Source organism: Argiope bruennichi, chromosome 11 (genome assembly GCF_947563725.1).
Source record: "Argiope bruennichi chromosome 11, qqArgBrue1.1, whole genome shotgun sequence".
NCBI lineage: Eukaryota > Metazoa > Arthropoda > Arachnida > Araneae > Araneidae > Argiope > Argiope bruennichi.
The window spans coordinates 30,779,307-30,796,518 of NC_079161.1; the positions used below are offsets into that span (position 1 = coordinate 30,779,307).

Sequence of the window (17,212 nt, forward strand, 5' to 3'; positions counted from 1 at the left end):
TAAAATTAAACGCATTTTTACAGTCCGCTTATGCTTTTCATTCACCAACGCAATTTCGTACAATATGCTAATAGCCAAAGTATAAAATGCTTTATTTATTTTTTTGCACCCTTTCATTATAAACTAAGAGAAATCGTAAGCAATAGAAATTGAACAATTAAGAAAATGTAAAATTTTGCATGCATTCAAATCAGCACAAAGGTTTGTAATCAATAATTTTTCTAATAGAAGTCTTACAGTAAGCTTAGCATGCTGATAACCACAATTTCAAATAAGTTCATATTTCAGCACCGTTTCGCTACGTTTACCGTTCTGCAAGTTAAATTACGAGAATTCGGAAGGGATCTCAAACAATTAAGAAAATACAAATTCTTGCATGGATTTAAAACATCAGTCTTGGAAAGGCTTTTAATCGCAATTTTTTTTTATTTCGAGGAGTGTTGAATAACAATGTTTTAAGAGTCTCATTTAAACCGCAACACTTCTTTTCAAAAATTGCGCCTACTTTTTCTTCTTAAAGTAGAACAAGGATATGTTTTGCAGTGAAATTATAAAAGAAAATTAAAAAGCGCAACGAAAGCAGCAGAAGTAATAAGCCTTTTCCCTGCAAGGGGAGTTGGAAGATGATCGCTTAAGCTGCCACTAGGGGCCGCTGCGATCGCTTGAAACAGTCGCAATGGCGATATCCGTATGTTTCTGCTTTTTGTAATATAATCCCACCGAAGCGGGATTCCAAAAATTGGATGAGGCTCATTAAATTGTTCCTCTCCACGGTAATCTTTAGTAAAAGGCGATATTAGCACGATATTGAAAAGAAACCAGAGCATATAAACAAGAGTTTTCCAAATTCTATATACACTTGTAAATAATTTTAATAGTGGTACTTTTTCTGCACATGGAATGGAGGTTTAGTTTCATCCTTAAAATATTTTGGTCTAGACAATCTCTTTGTGTTAAAAATAAAATTTTGTAAAGTCCTGTGGATATTTATCTTTTTGCGGAGTAGAGGGTTCATAATCAATGCACTAACAGATCAGTGAATTGTTTTTAAAGCTTCTCATTAAAATTATGTCTTAAAGTGGGGTGCAATGTAGCAGGCTTGCACCCTGGTTAACACTAAATCTGTTATGGCTTTGCCTCTTTCCTTGTTGGAAAGCTAGATATCTAATGGCGTCATGGCCAAACTTCTGGACATTTATTAATAAACAAATAAATGTCTTAAAATTAAGAGCATCAAATGTCCGAATATTTACAAAGTGAAGTCTTACTTCACCTCAAATCGATTACCAAGACATTCTAGTGCAATAAAAGCGAGCTACAGTCACATAAATAAGGCATTTAATTTCTTGTCGGAATCTATAAACTGTATCCATCAAGTATTAGTGCGATTTGCATAAACGAAAAGAATTTTCGTAAGTAGCTAATAGAAAAAAATTGAAATCCGACGATATGAAATACGTATTGAAAGCTTCTGATCTTGTTGTTAATATTGGGAACCACTCAGATCGAGTTCCTTCCATCTCCCAGCCGCAATGGCCAGAGAGTGCGATCATCAACGGCTGCTCGACACTCCGAAGAGCACCAAAGAGCCACTTTCACGCTCAGGAAGAAACCCCATCTCACATCATCGTGATTGGGTTTTCTGCGAGGTTCGGTGAGTGAACTTCTAATCATACTATAGAAATGATCCTATGAAGTATTATCTTAGTTACAATCAGAAGAGAAAAAATTCTTATAGCAACCATCTCCTATTTTTAAAGTGGTAGCTAATTTGGTGTAAATGGATTTACAATGGTATTATTATTTCTTTTTCTTTTTGCTTTACAAAATGTTGCAAATCAAAGAAATGGTTTTTTAAAAACTAAATCAAAAGTTTTTTTTTTTTTTCAACAGGAAAAGAGAATGTGCTATATAAATATTTATGCTTTAACATATTTCTATCATATGGAGTGAAGCCAAGATTTCTTAATCCCTTCATAGAGCCATCCGATGACTCATTAGAGTAGATGGCAGACTTGCGCATTCTAATTTAAATTTTAATCAGTAACATCCAATTGTTCTGCCAGGGGGAAATAAATTAGTTACACTTATTTTTCAGTATTATCGAAAACGAAACTGTCATGTAGGCCCTCAAACCCTTCTAAATACTGTTCGTTTAAAATATTGGCCAATTGGTGGCAGAAATGCTGCGCGCAAAGTCGTTCACGAATGTGTTAAATGCTTCCGAAACAAGCTCGTTATCGCGAATCAAATTATGGGAGACCTTCCAGCAGATAGAGTTACACCTAGTTCAGCATTTTTAAATGTAAGGATAGATTTATGCGAGCCGTTCGAAATTAAATTTAAGGAGCAAAGAAAAGGTACTCTTCAGAAAATATATGTTGCTTTATTTGTATGTATCGCAACCAAAGCTGGACACATAGAGTTTGTCCCGGATTTAACTATGAAGCTCTAATCGCAACGCTATTAAGAATTTTTTCGCGGCGTGGCAAAAGCTCCACAATTTTTAGCGATAATGCTACTAACTTTGTAGGTGCTTCTGCAGAGATTGAATGCATATACAAATTAATGATAGGTAGCGAAGACGTTTCGAATATGCTTTCCTCCGAAGGTATCAGATGGAAATTTTTGCCCCCTAGGACTCCCAATTTCGGCGGTCTTTGGGAGGCTGGCGTGAAGGCTTTTTAATATCATTTTAGGAGAATGGTAGGTCCTGCAAGACTAACGCTCGAAGAGTTTTTAACAGTAATTACTCAGATTGAGGGCATCCTCAATTTGCGACCCCTCTCTCCTCTATCAACTGATTCTGACAAAATGCAAGTATTAGCTCCAGGCTATTTCCTCGCAGGAAAACATATCAATTCTGTCACAGAACCTAACTTCATCGACAAAAAAGACAGTCTTCTCAATCGATGGCAACGAATTCAAAAGTTAGTGCAAACTGTTTGGAGACATTGGCAAAACAGTTATATGAGCCATTTACAACAGCGCTCAAAGTGGCTGCTTAAAAAACAAAATTTAACTCCTGGCATGCTACGTTCTAATAAAGGACATTCAACTTCCAACTTACCAATGGCCTTTAGGTCGAATCATTAAAGTAATTTCAGGCTCAGATGGTGATGTCAGAGTAGCAGATATACGCACTGCAAAAGGAAATTTTAGAAGACCTACTTCTAAAATTTGCATTTTACCTATTGTAGATAATTTTCATTTGAATTGAAACGTTCATTTGTATTTGTTTAATTACGCTAATTGTATTTATTATGCAAATTATTATTATGTTATTTGTTTGTTTTTTACTCTTATGTGTCAAAATTAGTGATGTAACTTTATATACAATTTTTTTTTATATTGAAACATATGCATATTTCAACGCCAGGCGGGTTGTTCCGTACTTGTAAAATCACGCCTTTAGCGCACTTTGTAACTACGCCAACCTGGCAACCATGTAATATCTCAGAACAGTTCTAAAATTGTCTCGTTACGCACGCATAAAATTAAACGCATTTTTACAGTCCGCTTATGCTTTTCATTCACCAACGCAATTTCGTACAATATGCTAATAGCCAAAGTATAAAATGCTTTATTTATTTTTTTGCGCCCTTTCATTATAAACTAAGAGAAATCGTAAGCAATAGAAATTGAACAATTAAGAAAATGTAAAATTTTGCATGCATTCAAATCAGAACAAAGGTTTGTAATCAATAATTTTTCTAATAGAAGTCTTACAGTAAGCTTAGCATGCTGATAACCACAATTTCAAATAAGTTCATATTTCAGCACCGTTTCGCTACGTTTACCGTTCTGCAAGTTAAATTACGAGAATTCGGAAGGGATCTCAAACAATTAAGAAAATACAAATTCTTGCATGGATTTAAAACATCAGTCTTGGAAAGGCTTTTAATCGCAATTTTTTTATTTTATTTCGAGGAGTGTTGAATAACAATGTTTTAAGAGTCTCATTTAAACCGCAACACTTCTTTTCAAAAATTGCGCCTACTTTTTCTTCTTAAAGTAGAACAAGGATATGTTTTGCAGTGAAATTATAAAAGAAAATTAAAAAGCGCAACGAAAGCAGCAGAAGAAATAAGCCTTTTCCCTGCAAGGGGAGTTGGAAGATGATCGCTTAAGCTGCCACTAGGGGTCGCTGCGATCGCTTGAAACAGTCGCAATGGCGATATCCGTATGTTTCTGCTTTTTGTAATATAATCCCACCGAAGCGGGATTCCAAAAATTAGATGAGGCTCATTAAATTGTTCCTCTCCACGGTAATCTTTAGTAAAAGGCGAAAGATTAGCACGATATTGAAGAGAAACCAGAGCATACAAACAGAGAGTTTTCCAAATTCTATATACACTTGTAAATAATTTTAATAGTGGTACTTTTTCTGCACATGGAATGGAGGTTTAGTTTCATCCTTAAAATATTTTGGTCTAGAGAATCTCTTTGTGTTAAAAATAAAATTTTGTAAAGTCCTGTGGATATTTATCTTTTTGCGGAGTAGAGGGTTCATAATCAATGCACTAACAGATCAGTGAATTGTTTTTAAAGCTTCTCATTAAAATTATGTCTTAAAGTGGGGTGCAATGTAGCAGGCTTGCACCCTGGTTAACACTAAATCTGTTATGGCTTTGCCTCTTTCCTTGTTGGAAAGCTAGATATCTAATGGCCAAACTTCTGGACATTTATTAATAAACAAATAAATGTCTTAAAATTAAGAGCATCAAATGTCTGAATATTTACAAAGTGAAGTCTTACTTCACCTCAAATCGATTACCAAGAGATTCTAGTGCAATAAAAGCGAGCTACAGTCACATAAATAAGGCATTTAATTTCTTGTCGGAATCTATAAACTGTATCCATCAAGTATTAGTGCGATTTGCATAAAACGAAAAGAATTTTCGTAAGTAGCTAATAGAAAAAAATTGAAATCCGACGATATGAAATACGTATTGAAAGCTTCTGATCTTGTTGTTAATATTGGGAACCACTCAGATCGAGTTCCTTCCATCTCCCAGCCGCAATGGCCAGAGAGTGCGATCATCAACGGCTGCTCGACACTCCAAAGAGCACCAAAGAACCACTTTCACGCTCAGGAAGAAACCCCATCTCACATCATCGTGGTTGGGTTTTCTGCGAGGTTCGGTGAGTGAACCTCTAATCATACTATAGAAATGATCCTATGAAGTATGATCTTAGTTACAATCAGAAGAGAAAAAATTCTTATAGCAACCATCTCCTATTTTTAAAGTGGTAGCTAATTTGGTGTAAATGGATTTACAATGGTATTATTATTTCTTTTTCTTTTTGCTTTACAAAGTGTTGCAAATCAAAGAAACGGTTTTTTAAAAACTAAATCAAAAGTTTTTTTTTTTTTTTTCAATAGGAAAAGAGAATGTGCTATATAAATATTTATGCTTTAACATATTTCTATCATATGGAGTGAAGCCAAGATTTCTTAATCCCTTCATAGAGCCATCCGATGACTCATTAGAGTAGATGGCAGACTTGCGCATTCTAATTTAAATTTTAATCAGTAACATCCAATTGTTCTGCCAGGGGGAAATAAATTAGTTACACTTATTTTTCAGTATTATCGAAAACGAAACTGTCATGTAGGCCCTCAAACCCTTCTAAATACTGTTCGTTTAAAATATTGGCCAATTGGTGGCAGAAATGCTGCGCGCAAAGTCGTTCACGAATGTGTTAAATGCTTCCGAAACAAGCTCGTTATCGCGAATCAAATTATGGGAGACCTTCCAGCAGATAGAGTTACACCTAGTTCAGCATTTTTAAATGTAAGGATAGATTTATGCGAGCCGTTCGAAATTAAATTTAAGGAGCAAAGAAAAGGTACTCTTCAGAAAATATATGTTGCTTTATTTGTATGTATCGCAACCAAAGCTGGACACATAGAGTTTGTCCCGGATTTAACTATGAAGCTCTAATCGCAACGCTATTAAGAATTTTTTCGCGGCGTGGCAAAAGCTCCACAATTTTTAGCGATAATGCTACTAACTTTGTAGGTGCTTCTGCAGAGATTGAATGCATATACAAATTAATGATAGGTAGCGAAGACGTTTCGAATATGCTTTCCTCCGAAGGTATCAGATGGAAATTTTTGCCCCCTAGGACTCCCAATTTCGGCGGTCTTTGGGAGGCTGGCGTGAAGGCTTTTTAATATCATTTTAGGAGAATGGTAGGTCCTGCAAGACTAACGCTCGAAGAGTTTTTAACAGTAATTACTCAGATTGAGGGCATCCTCAATTTGCGACCCCTCTCTCCTCTATCAACTGATTCTGACAAAATGCAAGTATTAGCTCCAGGCTATTTCCTCGCAGGAAAACATATCAATTCTGTCACAGAACCTAACTTCATCGACAAAAAAGACAGTCTTCTCAATCGATGGCAACGAATTCAAAAGTTAGTGCAAACTGTTTGGAGACATTGGCAAAACAGTTATATGAGCCATTTACAACAGCGCTCAAAGTGGCTGCTTAAAAAACAAAATTTAACTCCTGGCATGCTACGTTCTAATAAAGGACATTCAACTTCCAACTTACCAATGGCCTTTAGGTCGAATCATTAAAGTAATTTCAGGCTCAGATGGTGATGTCAGAGTAGCAGATATACGCACTGCAAAAGGAAATTTTAGAAGACCTACTTCTAAAATTTGCATTTTACCTATTGTAGATAATTTTCATTTGAATTGAAACGTTCATTTGTATTTGTTTAATTACGCTAATTGTATTTATTATGCAAATTATTATTATGTTATTTGTTTGTTTTTTACTCTTATGTGTCAAAATTAGTGATGTAACTTTATATACAATTTTTTTTTATATTGAAACATATGCATATTTCAACGCCAGGCGGGTTGTTCCGTACTTGTAAAATCACGCCTTTAGCGCACTTTGTAACTACGCCAACCTGGCAACCATGTAATATCTCAGAACAGTTCTAAAATTGTCTCGTTACGCACGCATAAAATTAAACGCATTTTTACAGTCCGCTTATGCTTTTCATTCACCAACGCAATTTCGTACAATATGCTAATAGCCAAAGTATAAAATGCTTTATTTATTTTTTTGCGCCCTTTCATTATAAACTAAGAGAAATCGTAAGCAATAGAAATTGAACAATTAAGAAAATGTAAAATTTTGCATGCATTCAAATCAGAACAAAGGTTTGTAATCAATAATTTTTCTAATAGAAGTCTTACAGTAAGCTTAGCATGCTGATAACCACAATTTCAAATAAGTTCATATTTCAGCACCGTTTCGCTACGTTTACCGTTCTGCAAGTTAAATTACGAGAATTCGGAAGGGATCTCAAACAATTAAGAAAATACAAATTCTTGCATGGATTTAAAACATCAGTCTTGGAAAGGCTTTTAATCGCAATTTTTTTATTTTATTTCGAGGAGTGTTGAATAACAATGTTTTAAGAGTCTCATTTAAACCGCAACACTTCTTTTCAAAAATTGCGCCTACTTTTTCTTCTTAAAGTAGAACAAGGATATGTTTTGCAGTGAAATTATAAAAGAAAATTAAAAAGCGCAACGAAAGCAGCAGAAGAAATAAGCCTTTTCCCTGCAAGGGGAGTTGGAAGATGATCGCTTAAGCTGCCACTAGGGGTCGCTGCGATCGCTTGAAACAGTCGCAATGGCGATATCCGTATGTTTCTGCTTTTTGTAATATAATCCCACCGAAGCGGGATTCCAAAAATTAGATGAGGCTCATTAAATTGTTCCTCTCCACGGTAATCTTTAGTAAAAGGCGAAAGATTAGCACGATATTGAAGAGAAACCAGAGCATACAAACAGAGAGTTTTCCAAATTCTATATACACTTGTAAATAATTTTAATAGTGGTACTTTTTCTGCACATGGAATGGAGGTTTAGTTTCATCCTTAAAATATTTTGGTCTAGAGAATCTCTTTGTGTTAAAAATAAAATTTTGTAAAGTCCTGTGGATATTTATCTTTTTGCGGAGTAGAGGGTTCATAATCAATGCACTAACAGATCAGTGAATTGTTTTTAAAGCTTCTCATTAAAATTATGTCTTAAAGTGGGGTGCAATGTAGCAGGCTTGCACCCTGGTTAACACTAAATCTGTTATGGCTTTGCCTCTTTCCTTGTTGGAAAGCTAGATATCTAATGGCCAAACTTCTGGACATTTATTAATAAACAAATAAATGTCTTAAAATTAAGAGCATCAAATGTCTGAATATTTACAAAGTGAAGTCTTACTTCACCTCAAATCGATTACCAAGAGATTCTAGTGCAATAAAAGCGAGCTACAGTCACATAAATAAGGCATTTAATTTCTTGTCGGAATCTATAAACTGTATCCATCAAGTATTAGTGCGATTTGCATAAAACGAAAAGAATTTTCGTAAGTAGCTAATAGAAAAAAATTGAAATCCGACGATATGAAATACGTATTGAAAGCTTCTGATCTTGTTGTTAATATTGGGAACCACTCAGATCGAGTTCCTTCCATCTCCCAGCCGCAATGGCCAGAGAGTGCGATCATCAACGGCTGCTCGACACTCCAAAGAGCACCAAAGAACCACTTTCACGCTCAGGAAGAAACCCCATCTCACATCATCGTGGTTGGGTTTTCTGCGAGGTTCGGTGAGTGAACCTCTAATCATACTATAGAAATGATCCTATGAAGTATGATCTTAGTTACAATCAGAAGAGAAAAAATTCTTATAGCAACCATCTCCTATTTTTAAAGTGGTAGCTAATTTGGTGTAAATGGATTTACAATGGTATTATTATTTCTTTTTCTTTTTGCTTTACAAAGTGTTGCAAATCAAAGAAACGGTTTTTTAAAAACTAAATCAAAAGTTTTTTTTTTTTTTTTCAATAGGAAAAGAGAATGTGCTATATAAATATTTATGCTTTAACATATTTCTATCATATGGAGTGAAGCCAAGATTTCTTAATCCCTTCATAGAGCCATCCGATGACTCATTAGAGTAGATGGCAGACTTGCGCATTCTAATTTAAATTTTAATCAGTAACATCCAATTGTTCTGCCAGGGGGAAATAAATTAGTTACACTTATTTTTCAGTATTATCGAAAACGAAACTGTCATGTAGGCCCTCAAACCCTTCTAAATACTGTTCGTTTAAAATATTGGCCAATTGGTGGCAGAAATGCTGCGCGCAAAGTCGTTCACGAATGTGTTAAATGCTTCCGAAACAAGCTCGTTATCGCGAATCAAATTATGGGAGACCTTCCAGCAGATAGAGTTACACCTAGTTCAGCATTTTTAAATGTAAGGATAGATTTATGCGAGCCGTTCGAAATTAAATTTAAGGAGCAAAGAAAAGGTACTCTTCAGAAAATATATGTTGCTTTATTTGTATGTATCGCAACCAAAGCTGGACACATAGAGTTTGTCCCGGATTTAACTATGAAGCTCTAATCGCAACGCTATTAAGAATTTTTTCGCGGCGTGGCAAAAGCTCCACAATTTTTAGCGATAATGCTACTAACTTTGTAGGTGCTTCTGCAGAGATTGAATGCATATACAAATTAATGATAGGTAGCGAAGACGTTTCGAATATGCTTTCCTCCGAAGGTATCAGATGGAAATTTTTGCCCCCTAGGACTCCCAATTTCGGCGGTCTTTGGGAGGCTGGCGTGAAGGCTTTTTAATATCATTTTAGGAGAATGGTAGGTCCTGCAAGACTAACGCTCGAAGAGTTTTTAACAGTAATTACTCAGATTGAGGGCATCCTCAATTTGCGACCCCTCTCTCCTCTATCAACTGATTCTGACAAAATGCAAGTATTAGCTCCAGGCTATTTCCTCGCAGGAAAACATATCAATTCTGTCACAGAACCTAACTTCATCGACAAAAAAGACAGTCTTCTCAATCGATGGCAACGAATTCAAAAGTTAGTGCAAACTGTTTGGAGACATTGGCAAAACAGTTATATGAGCCATTTACAACAGCGCTCAAAGTGGCTGCTTAAAAAACAAAATTTAACTCCTGGCATGCTACGTTCTAATAAAGGACATTCAACTTCCAACTTACCAATGGCCTTTAGGTCGAATCATTAAAGTAATTTCAGGCTCAGATGGTGATGTCAGAGTAGCAGATATACGCACTGCAAAAGGAAATTTTAGAAGACCTACTTCTAAAATTTGCATTTTACCTATTGTAGATAATTTTCATTTGAATTGAAACGTTCATTTGTATTTGTTTAATTACGCTAATTGTATTTATTATGCAAATTATTATTATGTTATTTGTTTGTTTTTTACTCTTATGTGTCAAAATTAGTGATGTAACTTTATATACAATTTTTTTTTATATTGAAACATATGCATATTTCAACGCCAGGCGGGTTGTTCCGTACTTGTAAAATCACGCCTTTAGCGCACTTTGTAACTACGCCAACCTGGCAACCATGTAATATCTCAGAACAGTTCTAAAATTGTCTCGTTACGCACGCATAAAATTAAACGCATTTTTACAGTCCGCTTATGCTTTTCATTCACCAACGCAATTTCGTACAATATGCTAATAGCCAAAGTATAAAATGCTTTATTTATTTTTTTGCGCCCTTTCATTATAAACTAAGAGAAATCGTAAGCAATAGAAATTGAACAATTAAGAAAATGTAAAATTTTGCATGCATTCAAATCAGAACAAAGGTTTGTAATCAATAATTTTTCTAATAGAAGTCTTACAGTAAGCTTAGCATGCTGATAACCACAATTTCAAATAAGTTCATATTTCAGCACCGTTTCGCTACGTTTACCGTTCTGCAAGTTAAATTACGAGAATTCGGAAGGGATCTCAAACAATTAAGAAAATACAAATTCTTGCATGGATTTAAAACATCAGTCTTGGAAAGGCTTTTAATCGCAATTTTTTTATTTTATTTCGAGGAGTGTTGAATAACAATGTTTTAAGAGTCTCATTTAAACCGCAACACTTCTTTTCAAAAATTGCGCCTACTTTTTCTTCTTAAAGTAGAACAAGGATATGTTTTGCAGTGAAATTATAAAAGAAAATTAAAAAGCGCAACGAAAGCAGCAGAAGAAATAAGCCTTTTCCCTGCAAGGGGAGTTGGAAGATGATCGCTTAAGCTGCCACTAGGGGTCGCTGCGATCGCTTGAAACAGTCGCAATGGCGATATCCGTATGTTTCTGCTTTTTGTAATATAATCCCACCGAAGCGGGATTCCAAAAATTGGATGAGGCTCATTAAATTGTTCCTCTCCACGGTAATCTTTAGTAAAAGGCGAAAGATTAGCACGATATTGAAGAGAAACCAGAGCATACAAACAGAGAGTTTTCCAAATTCTATATACACTTGTAAATAATTTTAATAGTGGTACTTTTTCTGCACATGGAATGGAGGTTTAGTTTCATCCTTAAAATATTTTGGTCTAGAGAATCTCTTTGTGTTAAAAATAAAATTTTGTAAAGTCCTGTGGATATTTATCTTTTTGCGGAGTAGAGGGTTCATAATCAATGCACTAACAGATCAGTGAATTGTTTTTAAAGCTTCTCATTAAAATTATGTCTTAAAGTGGGGTGCAATGTAGCAGGCTTGCACCCTGGTTAACACTAAATCTGTTATGGCTTTGCCTCTTTCCTTGTTGGAAAGCTAGATATCTAATGGCCAAACTTCTGCACATTTATTAATAAACAAATAAATGTCTTAAAATTAAGAGCATCAAATGTCTGAATATTTACAAAGTGAAGTCTTACTTCACCTCAAATCGATTACCAAGAGATTCTAGTGCAATAAAAGCGAGCTACAGTCACATAAATAAGGCATTTAATTTCTTGTCGGAATCTATAAACTGTATCCATCAAGTATTAGTGCGATTTGCATAAAACGAAAAGAATTTTCGTAAGTAGCTAATAGAAAAAAATTGAAATCCGACGATATGAAATACGTATTGAAAGCTTCTGATCTTGTTGTTAATATTGGGAACCACTCAGATCGAGTTCCTTCCATCTCCCAGCCGCAATGACCAGAGAGTGCGATCATCAACGGCTGCTCGACACTCCAAAGAGCACCAAAGAGCCACTTTCACGCTCAGGAAGAAACCCCATCTCACATCATCGTGGTTGGGTTTTCTGCGAGGTTCGGTGAGTGAACCTCTAATCATACTATAGAAATGATCCTATGAAGTATGATCTTAGTTACAATCAGAAGAGAAAAAATTCTTATAGCAACCATCTCCTATTTTTAAAGTGGTAGCTAATTTGGTGTAAATGGATTTACAATGGTATTATTATTTCTTTTTCTTTTTGCTTTACAAAGTGTTGCAAATCAAAGAAACGGTTTTTTAAAAACTAAATCAAAAGTTTTTTTTTTTTTTTTCAATAGGAAAAGAGAATGTGCTATATAAATATTTATGCTTTAACATATTTCTATCATATGGAGTGAAGCCAAGATTTCTTAATCCCTTCATAGAGCCATCCGATGACTCATTAGAGTAGATGGCAGACTTGCGCATTCTAATTTAAATTTTAATCAGTAACATCCAATTGTTCTGCCAGGGGGAAATAAATTAGTTACACTTATTTTTCAGTATTATCGAAAACGAAACTGTCATGTAGGCCCTCAAACCCTTCTAAATACTGTTCGTTTAAAATATTGGCCAATTGGTGGCAGAAATGCTGCGCGCAAAGTCGTTCACGAATGTGTTAAATGCTTCCGAAACAAGCTCGTTATCGCGAATCAAATTATGGGAGACCTTCCAGCAGATAGAGTTACACCTAGTTCAGCATTTTTAAATGTAAGGATAGATTTATGCGAGCCGTTCGAAATTAAATTTAAGGAGCAAAGAAAAGGTACTCTTCAGAAAATATATGTTGCTTTATTTGTATGTATCGCAACCAAAGCTGGACACATAGAGTTTGTCCCGGATTTAACTATGAAGCTCTAATCGCAACGCTATTAAGAATTTTTTCGCGGCGTGGCAAAAGCTCCACAATTTTTAGCGATAATGCTACTAACTTTGTAGGTGCTTCTGCAGAGATTGAATGCATATACAAATTAATGATAGGTAGCGAAGACGTTTCGAATATGCTTTCCTCCGAAGGTATCAGATGGAAATTTTTGCCCCCTAGGACTCCCAATTTCGGCGGTCTTTGGGAGGCTGGCGTGAAGGCTTTTTAATATCATTTTAGGAGAATGGTAGGTCCTGCAAGACTAACGCTCGAAGAGTTTTTAACAGTAATTACTCAGATTGAGGGCATCCTCAATTTGCGACCCCTCTCTCCTCTATCAACTGATTCTGACAAAATGCAAGTATTAGCTCCAGGCTATTTCCTCGCAGGAAAACATATCAATTCTGTCACAGAACCTAACTTCATCGACAAAAAAGACAGTCTTCTCAATCGATGGCAACGAATTCAAAAGTTAGTGCAAACTGTTTGGAGACATTGGCAAAACAGTTATATGAGCCATTTACAACAGCGCTCAAAGTGGCTGCTTAAAAAACAAAATTTAACTCCTGGCATGCTACGTTCTAATAAAGGACATTCAACTTCCAACTTACCAATGGCCTTTAGGTCGAATCATTAAAGTAATTTCAGGCTCAGATGGTGATGTCAGAGTAGCAGATATACGCACTGCAAAAGGAAATTTTAGAAGACCTACTTCTAAAATTTGCATTTTACCTATTGTAGATAATTTTCATTTGAATTGAAACGTTCATTTGTATTTGTTTAATTACGCTAATTGTATTTATTATGCAAATTATTATTATGTTATTTGTTTGTTTTTTACTCTTATGTGTCAAAATTAGTGATGTAACTTTATATACAATTTTTTTTTATATTGAAACATATGCATATTTCAACGCCAGGCGGGTTGTTCCGTACTTGTAAAATCACGCCTTTAGCGCACTTTGTAACTACGCCAACCTGGCAACCATGTAATATCTCAGAACAGTTCTAAAATTGTCTCGTTACGCACGCATAAAATTAAACGCATTTTTACAGTCCGCTTATGCTTTTCATTCACCAACGCAATTTCGTACAATATGCTAATAGCCAAAGTATAAAATGCTTTATTTATTTTTTTGCGCCCTTTCATTATAAACTAAGAGAAATCGTAAGCAATAGAAATTGAACAATTAAGAAAATGTAAAATTTTGCATGCATTCAAATCAGAACAAAGGTTTGTAATCAATAATTTTTCTAATAGAAGTCTTACAGTAAGCTTAGCATGCTGATAACCACAATTTCAAATAAGTTCATATTTCAGCACCGTTTCGCTACGTTTACCGTTCTGCAAGTTAAATTACGAGAATTCGGAAGGGATCTCAAACAATTAAGAAAATACAAATTCTTGCATGGATTTAAAACATCAGTCTTGGAAAGGCTTTTAATCGCAATTTTTTTATTTTATTTCGAGGAGTGTTGAATAACAATGTTTTAAGAGTCTCATTTAAACCGCAACACTTCTTTTCAAAAATTGCGCCTACTTTTTCTTCTTAAAGTAGAACAAGGATATGTTTTGCAGTGAAATTATAAAAGAAAATTAAAAAGCGCAACGAAAGCAGCAGAAGAAATAAGCCTTTTCCCTGCAAGGGGAGTTGGAAGATGATCGCTTAAGCTGCCACTAGGGGTCGCTGCGATCGCTTGAAACAGTCGCAATGGCGATATCCGTATGTTTCTGCTTTTTGTAATATAATCCCACCGAAGCGGGATTCCAAAAATTGGATGAGGCTCATTAAATTGTTCCTCTCCACGGTAATCTTTAGTAAAAGGCGAAAGATTAGCACGATATTGAAGAGAAACCAGAGCATACAAACAGAGAGTTTTCCAAATTCTATATACACTTGTAAATAATTTTAATAGTGGTACTTTTTCTGCACATGGAATGGAGGTTTAGTTTCATCCTTAAAATATTTTGGTCTAGAGAATCTCTTTGTGTTAAAAATAAAATTTTGTAAAGTCCTGTGGATATTTATCTTTTTGCGGAGTAGAGGGTTCATAATCAATGCACTAACAGATCAGTGAATTGTTTTTAAAGCTTCTCATTAAAATTATGTCTTAAAGTGGGGTGCAATGTAGCAGGCTTGCACCCTGGTTAACACTAAATCTGTTATGGCTTTGCCTCTTTCCTTGTTGGAAAGCTAGATATCTAATGGCCAAACTTCTGGACATTTATTAATAAACAAATAAATGTCTTAAAATTAAGAGCATCAAATGTCTGAATATTTACAAAGTGAAGTCTTACTTCACCTCAAATCGATTACCAAGAGATTCTAGTGCAATAAAAGCGAGCTACAGTCACATAAATAAGGCATTTAATTTCTTGTCGGAATCTATAAACTGTATCCATCAAGTATTAGTGCGATTTGCATAAAACGAAAAGAATTTTCGTAAGTAGCTAATAGAAAAAAATTGAAATCCGACGATATGAAATACGTATTGAAAGCTTCTGATCTTGTTGTTAATATTGGGAACCACTCAGATCGAGTTCCTTCCATCTCCCAGCCGCAATGGCCAGAGAGTGCGATCATCAACGGCTGCTCGACACTCCAAAGAGCACCAAAGAGCCACTTTCACGCTCAGGAAGAAACCCCATCTCACATCATCGTGGTTGGGTTTTCTGCGAGGTTCGGTGAGTGAACCTCTAATCATACTATAGAAATGATCCTATGAAGTATGATCCTTGTTACAATCAGAAGAGAAAAAATTCTTATAGCAACCATCTCCTATTTTTAAAGTGGTAGCTAATTTGGTGTAAATGGATTTACAATGGTATTATTATTTCTTTTTCTTTTTGCTTTACAAAGTGTTGCAAATCAAAGAAACGGTTTTTTAAAAACTAAATCAAAAGTTTTTTTTTTTTTTTCAATAGGAAAAGAGAATGTGCTATATAAATATTTATGCTTTAACATATTTCTATCATATGGAGTGAAGCCAAGATTTCTTAATCCCTTCATAGAGCCATCCGATGACTCATTAGAGTAGATGGCAGACTTGCGCATTCTAATTTAAATTTTAATCAGTAACATCCAATTGTTCTGCCAGGGGGAAATAAATTAGTTACACTTATTTTTCAGTATTATCGAAAACGAAACTGTCATGTAGGCCCTCAAACCCTTCTAAATACTGTTCGTTTAAAATATTGGCCAATTGGTGGCAGAAATGCTGCGCGCAAAGTCGTTCACGAATGTGTTAAATGCTTCCGAAACAAGCTCGTTATCGCGAATCAAATTATGGGAGACCTTCCAGCAGATAGAGTTACACCTAGTTCAGCATTTTTAAATGTAAGGATAGATTTATGCGAGCCGTTCGAAATTAAATTTAAGGAGCAAAGAAAAGGTACTCTTCAGAAAATATATGTTGCTTTATTTGTATGTATCGCAACCAAAGCTGGACACATAGAGTTTGTCCCGGATTTAACTATGAAGCTCTAATCGCAACGCTATTAAGAATTTTTTCGCGGCGTGGCAAAAGCTCCACAATTTTTAGCGATAATGCTACTAACTTTGTAGGTGCTTCTGCAGAGATTGAATGCATATACAAATTAATGATAGGTAGCGAAGACGTTTCGAATATGCTTTCCTCCGAAGGTATCAGATGGAAATTTTTGCCCCCTAGGACTCCCAATTTCGGCGGTCTTTGGGAGGCTGGCGTGAAGGCTTTTTAATATCATTTTAGGAGAATGGTAGGTCCTGCAAGACTAACGCTCGAAGAGTTTTTAACAGTAATTACTCAGATTGAGGGCATCCTCAATTTGCGACCCCTCTCTCCTCTATCAACTGATTCTGACAAAATGCAAGTATTAGCTCCAGGCTATTTCCTCGCAGGAAAACATATCAATTCTGTCACAGAACCTAACTTCATCGACAAAAAAGACAGTCTTCTCAATCGATGGCAACGAATTCAAAAGTTAGTGCAAACTGTTTGGAGACATTGGCAAAACAGTTATATGAGCCATTTACAACAGCGCTCAAAGTGGCTGCTTAAAAAACAAAATTTAACTCCTGGCATGCTACGTTCTAATAAAGGACATTCAACTTCCAACTTACCAATGGCCTTTAGGTCGAATCATTAAAGTAATTTCAGGCTCAGATGGTGATGTCAGAGTAGCAGATATACGCACTGCAAAAGGAAATTTTAGAAGACCTACTTCTAAAATTTGCATTTTACCTATTGTAGATAATTTTCATTTGAATTGAAACGTTCATTTGTATTTGTTT

The 17,212-nt window shown here is 35.3% G+C and overlaps 10 non-coding genes across 10 annotated transcripts; all 10 read right to left on the reverse strand.

Annotated features, from left to right (window-relative positions):
- Positions 1-713: 713 nt before the first annotated feature.
- LOC129957918 (U5 spliceosomal RNA) lies at positions 714-827 on the reverse strand. The gene has a single exon (XR_008783018.1). It is a non-coding gene; the product is annotated as a U5 spliceosomal RNA (small nuclear RNA).
- Positions 828-1,495: 668 nt separating this feature from the next.
- LOC129957853 (small nucleolar RNA U3) lies at positions 1,496-1,706 on the reverse strand. The gene has a single exon (XR_008782955.1). It is a non-coding gene; the product is annotated as a small nucleolar RNA U3 (small nucleolar RNA).
- Positions 1,707-4,208: 2,502 nt separating this feature from the next.
- LOC129957901 (U5 spliceosomal RNA) lies at positions 4,209-4,324 on the reverse strand. Its single transcript, XR_008783002.1, has one exon. It is a non-coding gene; the product is annotated as a U5 spliceosomal RNA (small nuclear RNA).
- Positions 4,325-4,986: 662 nt separating this feature from the next.
- LOC129957843 (small nucleolar RNA U3) lies at positions 4,987-5,197 on the reverse strand. Its single transcript, XR_008782945.1, has one exon. It is a non-coding gene; the product is annotated as a small nucleolar RNA U3 (small nucleolar RNA).
- A 2,504-nt stretch (positions 5,198-7,701) lies between these two features.
- LOC129957902 (U5 spliceosomal RNA) lies at positions 7,702-7,817 on the reverse strand. Its single transcript, XR_008783003.1, has one exon. It is a non-coding gene; the product is annotated as a U5 spliceosomal RNA (small nuclear RNA).
- A 662-nt stretch (positions 7,818-8,479) lies between these two features.
- LOC129957844 (small nucleolar RNA U3) lies at positions 8,480-8,690 on the reverse strand. Its single transcript, XR_008782946.1, has one exon. It is a non-coding gene; the product is annotated as a small nucleolar RNA U3 (small nucleolar RNA).
- Positions 8,691-11,194: 2,504 nt separating this feature from the next.
- LOC129957864 (U5 spliceosomal RNA) lies at positions 11,195-11,310 on the reverse strand. Its single transcript, XR_008782964.1, has one exon. It is a non-coding gene; the product is annotated as a U5 spliceosomal RNA (small nuclear RNA).
- A 662-nt stretch (positions 11,311-11,972) lies between these two features.
- LOC129957840 (small nucleolar RNA U3) lies at positions 11,973-12,183 on the reverse strand. The gene has a single exon (XR_008782942.1). It is a non-coding gene; the product is annotated as a small nucleolar RNA U3 (small nucleolar RNA).
- A 2,504-nt stretch (positions 12,184-14,687) lies between these two features.
- LOC129957866 (U5 spliceosomal RNA) lies at positions 14,688-14,803 on the reverse strand. The gene has a single exon (XR_008782966.1). It is a non-coding gene; the product is annotated as a U5 spliceosomal RNA (small nuclear RNA).
- Positions 14,804-15,465: 662 nt separating this feature from the next.
- LOC129957839 (small nucleolar RNA U3) lies at positions 15,466-15,676 on the reverse strand. Its single transcript, XR_008782941.1, has one exon. It is a non-coding gene; the product is annotated as a small nucleolar RNA U3 (small nucleolar RNA).
- Between the last annotated feature and the right edge of the window lie 1,536 nt (positions 15,677-17,212).